Source organism: Cyanistes caeruleus, chromosome Z (genome assembly GCF_971803275.1).
Source record: "Cyanistes caeruleus chromosome Z, bCyaCae1.hap1.1, whole genome shotgun sequence".
In the NCBI taxonomy this organism is placed as follows: Eukaryota; Metazoa; Chordata; class Aves; order Passeriformes; family Paridae; genus Cyanistes; species Cyanistes caeruleus.
Window position 1 is genome coordinate 15,128,819 of NC_141732.1, and position 14,709 is coordinate 15,143,527.

The following is a 14,709-nucleotide window of genomic DNA, read 5'->3' on the forward strand; positions in this document are numbered from 1 at the left end:
CTATTGTTGCTTGCTCTTGTGAACAGCCAGCCGCCTTTGTTTCTCACAGGTATTTTGCTTTCATCCAGGAGAAGTGAATGAACCACTGCAGCTGAGCTGTGAATTACAGCCCCAGAATGAAGAAGGGTTCTACACAACAAGAGCACCCGACCTAATCTTCCTTTGTCTCTGTGCTGAGGGAAAGTCAAGGTAAATTCATGTTGAATGTGTAAATTCACTCAGTGGCTGATAAGACCTTTTTTAATGGAGCCAGTACAATGAGTGATGATCCCCACCAACATAGCAATCATTGTGTACAATGTGTGTCATGAAAATGTGTATTTCTGACCCATCTGTGTGACACCAGTGGCTGCGATTCTGTTTGCCTATCCCTGCTCTCAGAGGTGACCTTTAACAAGCAGCAGAGGTTTTGTTTTTAAGAGCCTCTGGTGGAAGCAAAAGAAGTGGGAATGGTGGAGGTCTAGACAGTGAGACAGCAACCAAAAGGACTTCATAAATTTGAAGAATCTAGGCAGAATTTGTGGAGGAACTGTTTGCAGTAACTTTCCCTGCAAACCACTTCTGCTTTTGAAGGGTCTGCTCAAAACCACAGTTTTGGAAGAGACAGGTCATAGATCAGACCTTAGTAAGGACAAGGAAATGAGGCCTTCCCCTCCTCATTAGCTTGAATTTGAAACATTCACTTTGTCCAACATTTCTGCTGCCCTAAGGCACTGTAACCACTGTTCAGGAGAGTAAGCAGGAAAGCTGTGCATGTTGATGTGAGAGCTTTTCTTTGGAAATGGCTAAGAAGATTGGGCTGGAATCCTCCACTCCTCTCCCAGGTGGTGCATGGTGATTAGTTCAAAGTTCATACTAAACAGGGTCTGAATGTACATAGGCTGATTTTTTAAGAAAACTTGTCATTTTAGAAAGAGTTATTCTCTGTCCACATGGAGACACAAGATGCCCAGTGCAAGCAGCACAGAATGCAAGTCTGCACACTGTTCCTCAGCCCATGGCAAGTGTCCTGGGTGTTTTTTGTGTGGCAAGGCAGGAGCAGCTCACAGCAGTTTTGGGTTGCTGTTCAGTCGGAGGCTGGAGTACATCCCCACGTGCCGCACCAGGTTGGGCTCCACCACAAAGGCGTTCTCGCCCTTGCCCCGCAGCAGCGAGTAGAGGGCAGTGTCCTTGGCGAAGCCCTGGCGGCAGCGCAGCCCCTGCAGGTATTCTGAGGCCCGGCGGGCAGAGGCAGCAGGAAGAGCATGGCGGGCGTGCAGCACTCACTGGCTGGCACCACGTTGTAGAGTGCGGGGTGCAGACGGCGCAGCTCCAGCCCATAGTGCCGCCCCACCAGCTCTGACAGGGCCATGCTGTACAGGCCGAAGAACACCACCAGGCACCAGCTGGGGCCCGCTCGCTCTGCGGCCCAGCAGTATGCAAAGGTCAGCACCGGCCCCAGAAACATGCCCAGGCCCAGCCACTCCAGAATCCTCATGGGCTCAGGGTTGAAGTAGTGCTGGAGCCTCTCAGGATGGTACGGCTTGAAGTAGAGAGCATCTCTGAGGTAGGGCTTGGAGAATCAGGCCGAGGAAAGGTGCTGCAAGACAGAAAATATCTCCTTCTCTGGCACAGCATCACCTTCCATGAGGAGGATGTACTCTGGGTTGTACACCAAGAGTGACTATTCAAGGCAGAAGAGGTAGTCCTGCTTCTCCTTCTCAAACTGGTTGAGGCTGGGGTCAGGATTCTCTCCAGTTCTGTCAGGACTGACCATAGGAAAAAGGCTGCTCAGCAGCCTGACATCCTGATGGATGCTGGGGTCTGACTCCACATTACAGAGGAGCATGCGGTGGCTCTGGCAACGCACCCCACATTTCTGGAGGAGGCGGTGGAAGTGGGAGGCCACTTGCAAGACGTAGTGGAAATCATTCCGCCTCTGCACGGTGGTAATGGTGACCAGCAGCAAGGGCTGGAAGGCTTCACTGCCAGACACCTCAGAGGCATTTGGCATCTGCATCTTCTCAAAATAATGGAGGGCATCCTGGCCCTCCTGCTGGTTCTGCTCCAGGAACTCCTGGCTCATGGGGTTCAGGTGCCAGCACCGCAGGTAGAAGTAAGAGTGGAGGAGCCGGTGGCATATCAAAGGTGCCACCACAGCAAAAGTCACCAGAGTCAGGGTGAGGAGATGGATGAAAGGGCTGGACCAATGGCACCACTTCCCACAGAGCTGCCATGCTCGGTTCAACATAACTGCTGCAGAAGGAGGGCACTCCTGCACTGCTCATGGCCTCAATCCTTCACTTCAACGCCTCCCTCTCTCTGGACTGCAGGATACCACTGGGGCCATTGCTGCCAAACCTGCACAGGTTTTGCAAGCCTAGAAAGGAAGAAAAAAGGATGGTTACTGAAATAGGAACTGACAGAGAAAACTGAAATCAAGGGACTAGTCTCTGAGTAAGCTAACATACAAGGCCTCTGTGGAATCCCTTGAGGTGGAGGTATCACAGAATAGTCCTGAGAGGTTGAAGACAGATGAGCCAAACTTAGCTTCCAGTGCAAAGGACCCCTGAGGCCTTTTTAGCACACAGGAGCTCCGATCTAACCCAGCTCAAAAGGACTTTGTGTGTTTGTTACTGTGCTTCAAACATACAACAACAGGCAAGGTGGATGTAGGATGTGTGGAAATCCCGTTCTGTTAAAGGTACAGAACTTAGGTACCCCTGTATGGTGACACTGACATAGTAATGTTTAGATCACAGCCACGAAGCAAAGCCAGATCTCTTGTATCCTAGTCTAGCATGTACTGGAGAGACAAACTTTTACCTTTTTGGAGGCACATACTTCCCTCCTACTGCTCACACACTTCCAAATGTGTGTTTTTTCACTCTCCTCCCCACAGTGTGAAGCCATTTAACAAAGACACCAATTTATTCACTGAGGGCTTGTGTATGCTAAGGGTAATGTGTGTGTCTATCTGTTTCTCCTCCTCACTAGACCCTGTGAAACACATGGGCAACGCATTATGGACATGTTGTAATTGAGCCATTGACTCATGTTTTGTATTTAAAAGTATGCAATTTATAATACACGCCGTCAATTTTAAACAGACATATTCACATATATTTTTTTTTGTATACACATTCACTTTAAGCAAACATCCACCTTCACAAAAGTTAGATTTTGCCCTAACTGCTTCTCTTGCTGCCCTGAACACCTCACAGCCTAACAGGGCAGTTAGGCTGGTCAAATGAATTCTCTTATGCCAATAGTCTCACTTTTAATCTGTAATTTCATTCTCCCTTTAATTTCCTATTCCCTCTCCCTAAGAACTGAGTTACTCATGTTCCCCTCACTGAGGTGACTGAATGTGCACTGGGTGTTCAGTGCAGAGTTTCTCCCTATTTTTAACCTTCTAGCTTCAGCAAGTTCTGATCATCAAATGGTGGTTCCAGACCAAAATGATATTGTTTTGTCCTTTTCTGCACCATCACCTGAAGCAGCCTTCAGTGAAATACCCTCTGAGTGTGGAGGCTCCAGAGCCAAGAGCAGTAATGGTGTGGAAGAAGGCCTCTAATGTATGAAGTCAAAGCATAGAGAGAAGATTTTCCCCCATATAAGAACACAAGGAAAAAATCTTTTCTGATAGTTCTTTGTATCACCAGTTCACTGTACCACAGTTATACCCAGTTGGCCTGCAGGCTGTCCCTCCCCTTTTTTACCTTCTATGTCCTTCCCTAGAAAGTTCTCCTTTCCCTGTTCCCCCGTTGGCCCCAGTTTCCTGCAATCCTCCACCCCTGTAATCCCATTGGTTCTCCCTGACCCTGCCCATGCACCACTTTACCCTGTTCCTATTGGACCCTGACCCTTGGATCCACCCCCTCAAACCCATATATATCCCTGGACCCTCCATTGTTCCATGTCATTGTTCCTGGACCCCCGTCGGTGTGTGGCTGCAGTGAACCTGCCCCCCTGGAACTCAACACAAAGATCCTTCCTGGCTCTCTGCTGTGGTGTGTTTGTGAGTGATGGTGTGTGTGAGTGTGTGATTGCGGCCTGCCCAGACACCTTCCCACCTGGAGGCCCTTTGGGGAAGGTAGAGTCACCTTACCATCACCACCCAACGCTACAGCTGGGTGAATGGAAGAAATCATGGCTCTTCTCCAACGTCTCAGAAAAATGGGTCTTGCACAATAAATTAATTGGAGGACATGGAGCAAGGTGTGGGAACAACAGTTTCCCAATAAAAAAATTTCTCAATTTCCACAATAAAAAAATCCCTTATTTGACCAACAGTGGTCAAATAAGAGATTTTCAGGCTTCAGGCACTAGCCTGTGTGAAAGTCAAGTACACAACTTCCTCCCTCTGGCACGGGAAATCATGAGGAGTCCAAGCAATCCTTGGAAGGTGAAAAACCATTAGTAGGTGGTGTTTTTCTAACTTGTTATTTACTTGCAAATAATGGTCAAGGGATGTTGTTCTAAATGACCAATCATATTAATTGTACCAAAGTGCTGTGTAAAAGGAGTGTGTTTCTAATAAACCTTTGCTATATGCCTTCTGCTGAAGGCTCAGAGTCTCGCATCATTATTTTGCCATCCCAAATTGGGATAGCAAAGTCTGGCTCTGGGGATACTTCAGAACTGCCTTCTTTTACAGAGGTCACAGATTTGCTGTTTTTACCATTAGGAGAACCTTTTGCACTTCCCATATGAGAATGTGACAACCATCTATGAAAGGCCTTAACAAGATTAATGCAAAATATATAAGAATTACTGCAAATATTTGTTAGAGAACAGGCAGCTCATGCTGTGAGATCTCAAACCATCCTTAGACAGACTGTGGCATCAGTGCTCTCTTAAGGCTCAAGACAAGATTTAGTGTAATTAAATTGAGAACAGATTTAAATGCTGATGCACGAGAATCTGAAGTTTCTCCCTATATAGCTTTGTTTTCCTGTCTAGTTACATAATATTGTTGCACAAATGCTGCATTGAATTGCGTGAGTGAACCTTGTAAAGGTCTTAAGGATGATGGATGCATTTCAGCTGCTAGATCCAAATCCTGAGGATTCAGGATGTGAAGACCTGAAATCTACCAGCACAAAGATCTAAATTTGAATGCATTTATTCATCCAAAATCCTGGGCCTTCCAGCTATCCTGTCACAAGCATTAAGAGAACACAAACATGCAGAACCATATTGTACAGCTCACACTATTGAGCCTTGTCTTTATTCAAGCATCACTGTGGGCACTGTCTCTGAGCCAGCCTCCAAACTTTAAAGTGAGGACCAGAGTGGGAAAAGGAAAACTGCAAGGTAGTTCAGTTCTATAAATAAAGTTTACTTTCCATCTTCCAGCTATGCTGAAGCTCTGAGCTACAAAACCTATGAGCTGGCAATGAGATCTTGGGATATGTATACTGAAACACAAGTAGTAACTCTTTGAGCATTTCCTCATTGATAATTCTTGGAGCAACCTGGTCTAGTGAGTAGTATCAGGCAGCGGGGCTGGGACTAGCTGTTTTTTAAGGTCCCTTGCAATTCAAACCATCCTATGATTCTATGATGATAATGCTCACCCCAGGAAAAGACCTCCTTCCCTGACACCATCTTCTACTCAAGAGGGAAAAGTGGTTGTCCTGTCCTCCCCAGTGGCCAGCAGAAGATGAGATGAATCAAGCAAGTTCTACTTGACATCTTGCTCTTCTGCAACCCGTGTTGTTCAAGGCTCATGTCCCAGGTCCCTGCAGGTGGACTCACACTGAGTCCAAAGCCTGAGAGTGCTGGGAAAGTGGTGTGGGGACTCCACCTGCTGGTGTCCCAGCTCCCAGCTCGGAGCACAGATGATGAGGTGGTACAGGTGAGCACCACCCTCTCTGGAGGTACCTCCTGGCTCCAGCTTCCCCTGGAAAAGCATGCAGGGCTGGAAGCTACCCATGCAGGTCACTGTGTCATAATTCCAAGTGTTATCATTTAACCTTGGCTTCACTTCACCAGTAACAGAATTCAAGATCTTAGAGCTCTTATTCTGGCTCTGCAACTCAGAGAGCCCCAACAAAACAGCAATCACACACAGAGACTACTGCTACTCTTCACATCTTCCTTTGCTCCCTGAGCTGTTCACACTCACGCTGACAGTCACTCTGTCACACTGTCTGCTGAGAAAAAGGCTGTTTTCACTGGGCAGTGAAATAACCACAGAGGCTAAAAATGGTCAGGAGTGTAGTAAAGCTCAAATACTGCAATTAATGTGAAAAACAAGCTGAAGAATTTAGAAGAGAAGGAAGAGACTGACCTCCTTCCCACCTTTTGTCTGTAACACTGGGAACCTGAGAGCTCAAAATATGGATTTAAAAATTCTTACTTCTGCAGAGTTGAAGCTTGCTCTGCAGGATTTGAATCCAGAGTTTCTGCTAAGGCTGTTTTCTAGCCATTAGGATGGTTCAGATTTCAGAGGAGACACTGTTTTTTTCATTTTTTCCCTTTTTAGGGGGAAAAATACCTTGTTTGTTTTTCAAGCAAGTGGCATTTCAGACAGAAAAAAAAAGTCTGAAGAGAAAAGCAAGAATCAGATTTGGATTTTATAATGCCTTAAAAAAAACCACTTTATTAAACCTGAAAAATAACTACTTTGCAGCCATATAAATACTTGCAGTGGAGGCCAGGTTTACATGTTCTTTGTAGAACTGAGCCATTGCTTAAAGACAACTAGAAGGTGATGTAAAACTGTAGATTTGGCTTGTTTCTTTTCTTAGGTTTTCATGATGAAGATTCCTTCCACAAACACTTAATTCCAAACGTGTATCATATCTTCATTAGTCCCCTAATTACTTGGCTGAATTACACTGTTCAGGAAAAATCATCTCTTTGCACACTGAGGAGAGTAGAAAAATAAGTAATGTACTCTTTGGGGTGCAGAGCACTGTCTGCTGTGCTTGTGCTTTAAAAGAGAAAGCTGATTTTCTGTCTGCTTTCAACTCCTCTCCACAGAGAGGTGCTCCTGTAAAAAAGCTTCCTATATGTTTCAAAGCTGCAAATTTTAAGTTCCTGGACAGCTGATATAAGAGAGGAGCATCTGCCTTCTACTTCCTGCATCATGAGACAAGGACACAACTATTCCTGTACAATTACAATATTAAATTACTCCTTTTGGCTTATCTACACTTCTTCTCAGTGTCAGTGGGAAAAGCCAGTTCTTTCCTAACATAAAAACAGCTGGATGAAGTCATGAGGTCAGAGCCATAGAGTCATTTCTCTACAAAGGGATGAAAGAAGGAGACAAAGGCAGGCTCTTGGAAAATGTTATGGAAATGTCAGGGGCTGTCACAGTCCCACCTGGCCCATAGCAGTGGTGGGAGAAATGGTGCTCACACGAGTGGTACCTTTCACTTGTGTGTTAACCCTATAGCAGCACCCAACCTGAAACTTTTGTGTGAAAACTTCTCTGTGCCCCAGCCCAGCACCATGCAGGTAAGCTGCCAGCTCAGAACCACTTCCTCTGCTAATGAACCCTCTCTGGCACAGACAGGGCCTTTGTGGTGCTGTGACAAACATCCTGCTTGAATCTGAGGAAGCCAATGGAGACTTCCCATGGAGCCATAAGGATCTCCTGTAACATACAAGCATGCTGACAGGGATTGTACAGATATTTTCAAATTCTGAAACAGGAGGTCCCTGCCATGCCCTGATCCCTGTTACTGGGCCAGATGTCCAGCTTTTCTCATCTGCAACTCCTCTTGTCTCCTGATAGCTTTTAATAGGTCAGGTGCCAGATATTTCTGCAATGTGGCAAGTCCCCGTTGACAACAGCAGTGTCCAGTAGAAGCCAAGCATCCACAGATCTGATCATTGCACTTCCATGTCAAACCGGGAGTTGGGCTTCCTAGAAAATACACCCCAGGAAGAGCTGTGCTGCTAAAAATACTCAGAGGAACCTTAATGGTAAGAGACCAGTAGTTGTCCTTCGATCACATTTTACTGGCAAGTACCAAATACATCTCTCACCTCCTCAACCACTGCTGAAAGCAATTGTTCTTACATTGTCTGTAGATTATGAGTGTAATAATCTATCATCTTATCAAATCTTATCAGATAAACCAGGCAAAGGTCAGATCTGCTGCATTTAATCTCTCAGCTCCCTTAGAATTTTTGTTTCTTATGGTCTGTGTACTGAAGGTGTAACACTGTCACAGTTTACAGATTAATGAAAGCTTGAAGTGTAAGAGTAGTGGCTAGAGACGGGCAGAAGATTTTGGCCTTTTGCAAAAGTTATGTGGTACACGAGATAGAAACTGAAGACACTGCTGTCTGTTTTGATGTGCCATTCCTCAGAGCCTGTCAGTGAACATACAGACCTCTCCTGTCCAAGGAAATGGAATTTAAGCACTATTGGAACAGTAAAAATGCACAAATATGCAGGGTGTTACCATTTCTAGTTACGTAATACCAGAAACTGCAGAATTAAAACTTGAATGTAAATTTTCTCATAGGCTGGCTTGCTATTCTCATTGGACTGGAGTTAACTTTTACAGGTTGTTCATAAATCCCTAGAAATTCCTGATGCACAGTTTGAAAGCTACTGAACTAAGAAAGGAGGAACACAGATGTAGCAGCTGAATGACACTTTCCCCATTTGTTTGAACTAAGAGGAGAGGACTATGCCACCAGTGAAAGAGGCTGTGAACTCAATATATAGTTATTACCATTATGTCCCCAACTTCTGTATTGTTTCTTATGTATATTAATTTTACTCTGTCACATAAACCTGAATGGAGGTCATTTCACCTGGCTGCCTCCCTGCAGGGCAATCCCATGGGAAAGCAATGCTCCCTCTGTTGCTGCCAAGCAGTCAGGTAGATCAGATGAAGTGGGAGTGGAGAGTAGCCTGAGAAGAGCTCTATAAGGTAACACAGAGACTTAAGGCAGTGACTTTGGAGGAGCTAGCTGTGATTTTGGTAGGTGTGACAAGTGGGTGAGATGCCCCAAGAGAACCAGGGCTTGTGATCACAAGGTTGCTCCTGTCTGTCTATAGAGCAACTCATCCACTCAGTCATCCTGGTGGGGTGGCCTGTAGCAAATTTCACAATAAAGTCACCTGTCCCTGTCCTCCCTTAATCCTGATTCACCATCTCTTGGACAGCTTCTCATCCATCCCTGGGCAGAGCTCCATTCACTCCAACTGGTCACTGACATAGAGAGTGACCCCTCCTCATCTCCTCCACTTGCTGAAGATTCTGTATCCTTCCATTCCACCACTCCAGTCCCAGAAGCCACCCCAGCACATTGCCATGATGCCAAGGAGCTGGCAGTCCTGCAGGTGTGCCAGTGAGTCCAGCTGCCTGTGTTCATTCCCCATGCCTTTGCACAGAGGCAGGTAAGTTGGACTCTGATAAAGGCAAAGAAGTGGCTGGAGTGGCTGGAATTCCTTTGTGCTGCCATTCAGGTGCCCTCCTGCTGATCTGCAATTCCTCCCCATGTTCTGGGCATCTCTTACTAGACCTGGCTTTAAACTGAGAGGCTTGAAGTTCCTCTCCCACAGCAGCTTTAAATTAAGGCCCTCACCAACTTGGCAAGCCCATCACTGAAATTTCCCCTGTGTCAGAAGGGCCCCAACAGTCCCAAGAGGTTTATCCAAGTACATCCTATGGTCCAAGCTGGACCCCTGCCTGTGGCACCACCCCTGTGACCATTTGTTCATTTGCCAACCACATTTCAAACCCCCTTCCCTTTGACTTTTGGAGGAAAAGCTACCTGTGAAGATGATGAAGGGATTGGAGCATCTCTCCTATGAGGAAAGGCTGAGGGAACTGGGGCTGCTCAGCTTTGATAAGAGATGGCTGCGAGGGGACCTGATCCATGTCTCAGTGTCTGCGGGAAGGGGGATGGACACTTGTGGGGCCCAGCAGTGGGACAAGATGAACAGGCAAGAACTGATGTCTGGGAAGCTCCACCTGAATGTGAGGAAGAATTTCCCTGTGCAGTGACTGAGCACTGAAGAGACTGCCCAGAGAGGCTGTGGAGTCTCCGTCACTGGAGATATTCCAGAACCTGGAAACAATCCTGTGCAATGGGCCTTGGAATGACCCTGCTGGAGCAGGAAGCAGGACCAGATGACCCACTGTGGTCCCTTCCAAGCTTGCCCCATTCTATGACTGTGCCAGGCACGTCTTCCCAGGAATTCAGGTGTCTAGGCCATGTTTTACAGGAGCTAAAGGTACCAGCCTGAGCCAGGATTAGACAAAACTGGAGCTGCTACAGCTGTACCCCTGCTACAGCTGCACCCCTGCACCTACACCAAAGACCTGTTAGCTACCTCAGTGTCTTGATTTGGAAGATAGGTGTCTGCTAGGGAGGGCAGGAGCCTCCCTTGGAATGAAAATATAGACCCTCTCCCTCCAAATGACAATAATTTTTAAATCAAGAGGCTCTCAGGCAGAGATCTGGGGGTAGGAATAACAGTTATTTACTAGTATGTATTACAAGGCAAACAAATGACAATAACTACAGCATTAACAACAAAACAGAACCAGGGACCCCATGACAGCCTTCTCAGCTGAGACTGGAAAGGCTTTGCTTCACAAACCCCCTTGGGCAGTCAGTTACAATGCTCCTGCAGGGCTCTGGGGAACACCCAGCTGCAAGAGCAGGAATGAGCAGAGATGCCGGGCTGGTGGCTGAGGTGTATCAGCAGCTCTGCAGTGGTGCCTGGCACTGCTGCACATCCCAGCAGGACAGGGGGTGTGAGGCCACCAACAGAGAAGGAAGAAGAGAAAGCAGCAGCTCCGTCTGGGTGATAGCAAATTCCCTTCTCCCAGACACAACAGCACCCAGTGAGAGTTCTGTTCTGCAGCTGAAGAAACCAGCCAGCCCCCAGCTGCCCCCATCCTCCTTTTTCCCTGTCCCTCTTCCCCCTTGGGCACAGCTGAACTCTGTGTTTCTCAAGCACCCACGAAGTACCAGCAATCAGGTTTCCCCACCACTGATGGGCAAAAATTCCATAGGTCAGGCAGAACAAAAGGAAGGACACCTAACCCCCAACATTATCCACCCCAAATTTTTTCCTGTACCAAATTTTACATGAAATTTTAAACCTTTAAATTATATACAAACACCCACTACCTTAATCATATACATATGTACATGCAGATACAGACACAAGCACAGTGTCATGGGTAGTTCACCCTAAAACCAGGTCCCCTTGAGGTATGCACTGGGTCTCTCCATCTTTTTGCATCACCCACCAAGTGCAACCCCGTCCCTGAGCAAAGATGACCGCATGGATGGGATTGTCTTTGCTGGAGGCAGAATTAACCCAAACAGTTTTTCCCAGCATACCCCTCATATGTACCACTGGAACCTTACCTCTATCTGTTGTTCTAAAGGCTCAGATTGGGCAGGGTCTGCTTGGTTAGTGGAACCTTGGGTGTTCACTAACCATGTGGCTTTTGCTAAGTTAATGTCCCAGTTCTTGAAAGTCCCCCCACCCAGTGCCTTCAAGCTGGTTTTAAGCAGGCCATTGCACCGTTCAACTTCCCCAGCAGCTGGTGCATGATAAGGGATATGGTACACCCACTCAATGCCATGTTCCCTAGCCCAGGTGTTTATAAGGCTGTTCTTGAAATGAGTCTTATTGTCTGATTCAATCTTTTCAGGGGTACCATGCCTCCAAAGGACCTGCTTTTCAAGTCCCAGGATGGTGTTCCAGGCAGTGGCATGAGGCACAGGGTAAGTTTCCAGCCATCCAGTGGTGGCTTCTACCATTGTGAGCACGTAGCACTTGCCTTGGTGGCAGTGTGGCAGGCATCACACTTTGGGGCAGTGTGATGTAGTCAATCTGCCAGGCCTTACCATACTTATATTTGGACCAACGCTCACCATACCATAGGGGTATTTTCAATTTCATTCATTCAATGCACAATAGTCCACAGTCAATCTCCATTCTCTGAAAGACTTGCACACAGGCCAAATGGGACTATTGAAGGGCGAGTGGGTTTTGCTGACCACCCCTTGACTCTCTAGTTCTTGGATCATCTTGTGGATGGGGATCACAGCATCTCGATTTGTCCTATACTGTCAGCAGTGCACTGTCAAGGTGGCAATTGGTACTTGCTGTTCTTTCAGGAGTCCTACTGCAGATGGGTTCTCTGATAGTCCAGGCAAGGTGTTCAATTGTTTAATGTCCTCTGCCTCCACAGCAGCTATTCCAAAAGCCCACCTGAGTACCTTTGGGTCTTTGTAATAGCCATTCCGAAGGAAATCTATGCCCAGAATACATGGGGCCTCTGGGCCAGTCACAATGGGATGTTTTTGCCACTCTTTCTCAGTCAGGCTCACCTCGGCTTCCAACAGAGTCAATTGCTGCAATACCCCCGCCACTGCAGCAATGGAAGCAGGTTCTGCCCCCACACGTCCTTGATGGCCTTAGGGTACACTGTGCACCAGTATCAACTAAAGCTTTGTATTTTTGTGGCTCTGATGTGCCAGGCCATCGCATCCACACCATCCAAAAGACACAGTTTTCCCATGCTTCTTCCTGGTCAGAGGCAGGGCCCCTCTAGCACTGGTGATCCTCTCCTCCCTGGGCATACATGCTAGAGGTTCCTTCAGTCTGAAAGATCATCCTCCCCTCTGTAATACCTGGAAGTTTGATCATGGGAGGTTGAGGCTACCTTCACTTTACTGGAACTTCTCTGGTTAGTGCTTCCCTCCCGGAGCTGACGTACTCGTGCTGCTAGGGCAGAAGTGGGTTTCCCATCCCATTTTCCCATGTCTTCCCCATGGTCACGTAGAAAGAAGTACAGCTCAGCTCGTGGGGTGTACCCTCTCTCTCTAGCTGGGGAACGTTGGGCTCAGACTTTGGGGCTTGTGACTCACACTGGTGCCATATGGGAACTGCTCTTCCTCATGTCTTCCCTCATTTCCCTCATCTCCTCTTTCAGTTCCTTAACCACAACAGAGACTTGAGCCTGCAGCAGGCCATGGGCCACACTCTCATAATTTCTAAGCTTGGTGGTGACAACCGTCTAACGGTTGTTATCGGCATTAATCGTTGCAATGAAAGTGGTGTATTCACATGGTCCTAGATTTGCCAGATTCCACAACATCTGCCCAGTGCACCTGACTTTGTCAGGGTCATTATTGTGCTGTCCACCCCTCCCAAAAAGGACCTCTAACATCGCCACTTCTCTCAGCTGTTGGATCCCTTCCTCAATGGTTTTCCAGCCCCTTCTATGATAGTGCTGTTCCATTCTCTCTCTGTGGACAAACCTCTCTCTTACACTCATTAAAAGCCACTCCCAGAGAAAGGGGCCCTGGCTCACACCTGAGTCCTGGGTCAAGGGTCCCAGATTTCTTGCTTCACCACCATCCAGGTGCATGCCTGTACCCATAAGGTCCCAGACCTGAAGTAACCAGGTTGTATATGTGTTGCCCTGAAAACTCAGCTTCTGAGCTTGCTGACATAGTTTTCTAACTACTTTCCCAGGACAGTAACTGTAAACATAGATATGTGTACGTTCCTTCTGTTACACGTCTTGTGATGGACATCTCTCATGGCCAGTGCAGTGGGAAAGTGTTATTCTGACCATCCAATCCCTAGCCATGGTCAGAAACCTATAAATCCTAGGAGAAAAAATAAACTATCCCTTTCACCACACCTTGACCTGTGTCCGTGTGATCTGTCCATCTTCAGCGGCAACATCTGGTGACCTCCGCCATGTGTTCAGGCGATGGTTACAGGGTACTGTCTAGCCTGTGGCTATGGCTGTTTTTGGGCTCTCTCCTACGGAGGGCCTGGTTATGGAACTATGGCGTGCAGTGTTCGATCAGAGAGGGATTGATGTTTCGGATGCTGACTTTCAGCGATTGTGTGAGTATGGGAGAATTGAGGGGGTTTTCCATGTAGTTGAGGAGATTTTTCAAAGTCAGCTTGGGATGCTTTAGGTGATTCCCTGCTCGAGGCTCTCCTGGTCGATTATGAGCCCCGGCTGGTCCGGCTGCTGGGAATCTGGCAACGGTGCGTCTGCGTTCTGGGTAGTCGCTCGTCCTCTTCTGCCAGATCGAGAGCTGCTTCCTCTGCCCTGGGTGAGAGCTCTGGCTCTGGCTCTGGTTCCAGCTGTGGGAGTTGGGCAGGGCTCTCCCTCTCCCCCAGTGACACAGAGTCGGGGGGCGGCTGTGTCTTGGGTCCCAAGAATGGCTCCCACGGGATTACTGTGGGGGCCCCAGCAGGTTGAACGGGGTCACCGCGGGACCGGTGGGCATAACCCTGCCTCGGCCAGTGCCCCGGAGGTGTAAGCCTGAGGCGCGGTTGGATCCTTGCCAGCGGGCTGTCGGGGGCACCGCGGAACCAGGGGGTGTAGCGCTCCCTTGGCCAGTGCCCCGACGGTGTAGGCCTGGGGCGGGGTCGCCTACTTCGTGTGCTCTTCTGGCGCAGACCAATGAGGGGCTGCCTGAACGGGGGGCAACGTCGGCCCTGGGGGATACCTCAGGGTCAGTCCCATGTCCCTGCTGCGGCTGGACTGTGCCCTGCCCCACGGTGGGGGACAGGACGGGCCCAGGCTCCATGCTGACGGCCGCGCACGCTGTTCCAGTGGAGGAGCGGTTGGCACCGCTTCTTGGACCTTTCACCCCTGAAGAACCGCTGTTAGGGGTGATTCCAAGTGCTGCCCTCCCTGCGCCGGATTTGTGGGGCATGGGGACGGGTGCTGCGAGTGGTGCAGACGCCAGTCC

General features: G+C 48.1%; 1 pseudogene; it reads right to left on the minus strand.

Annotated features, from left to right (window-relative positions):
• Nucleotides 1-531: 531 nt before the first annotated feature.
• On the minus strand, nt 532-2,303 carry LOC111941602 (GPI-N-acetylgalactosamine transferase PGAP4-like; annotated as a pseudogene).
• Between the last annotated feature and the right edge of the window lie 12,406 nt (nt 2,304-14,709).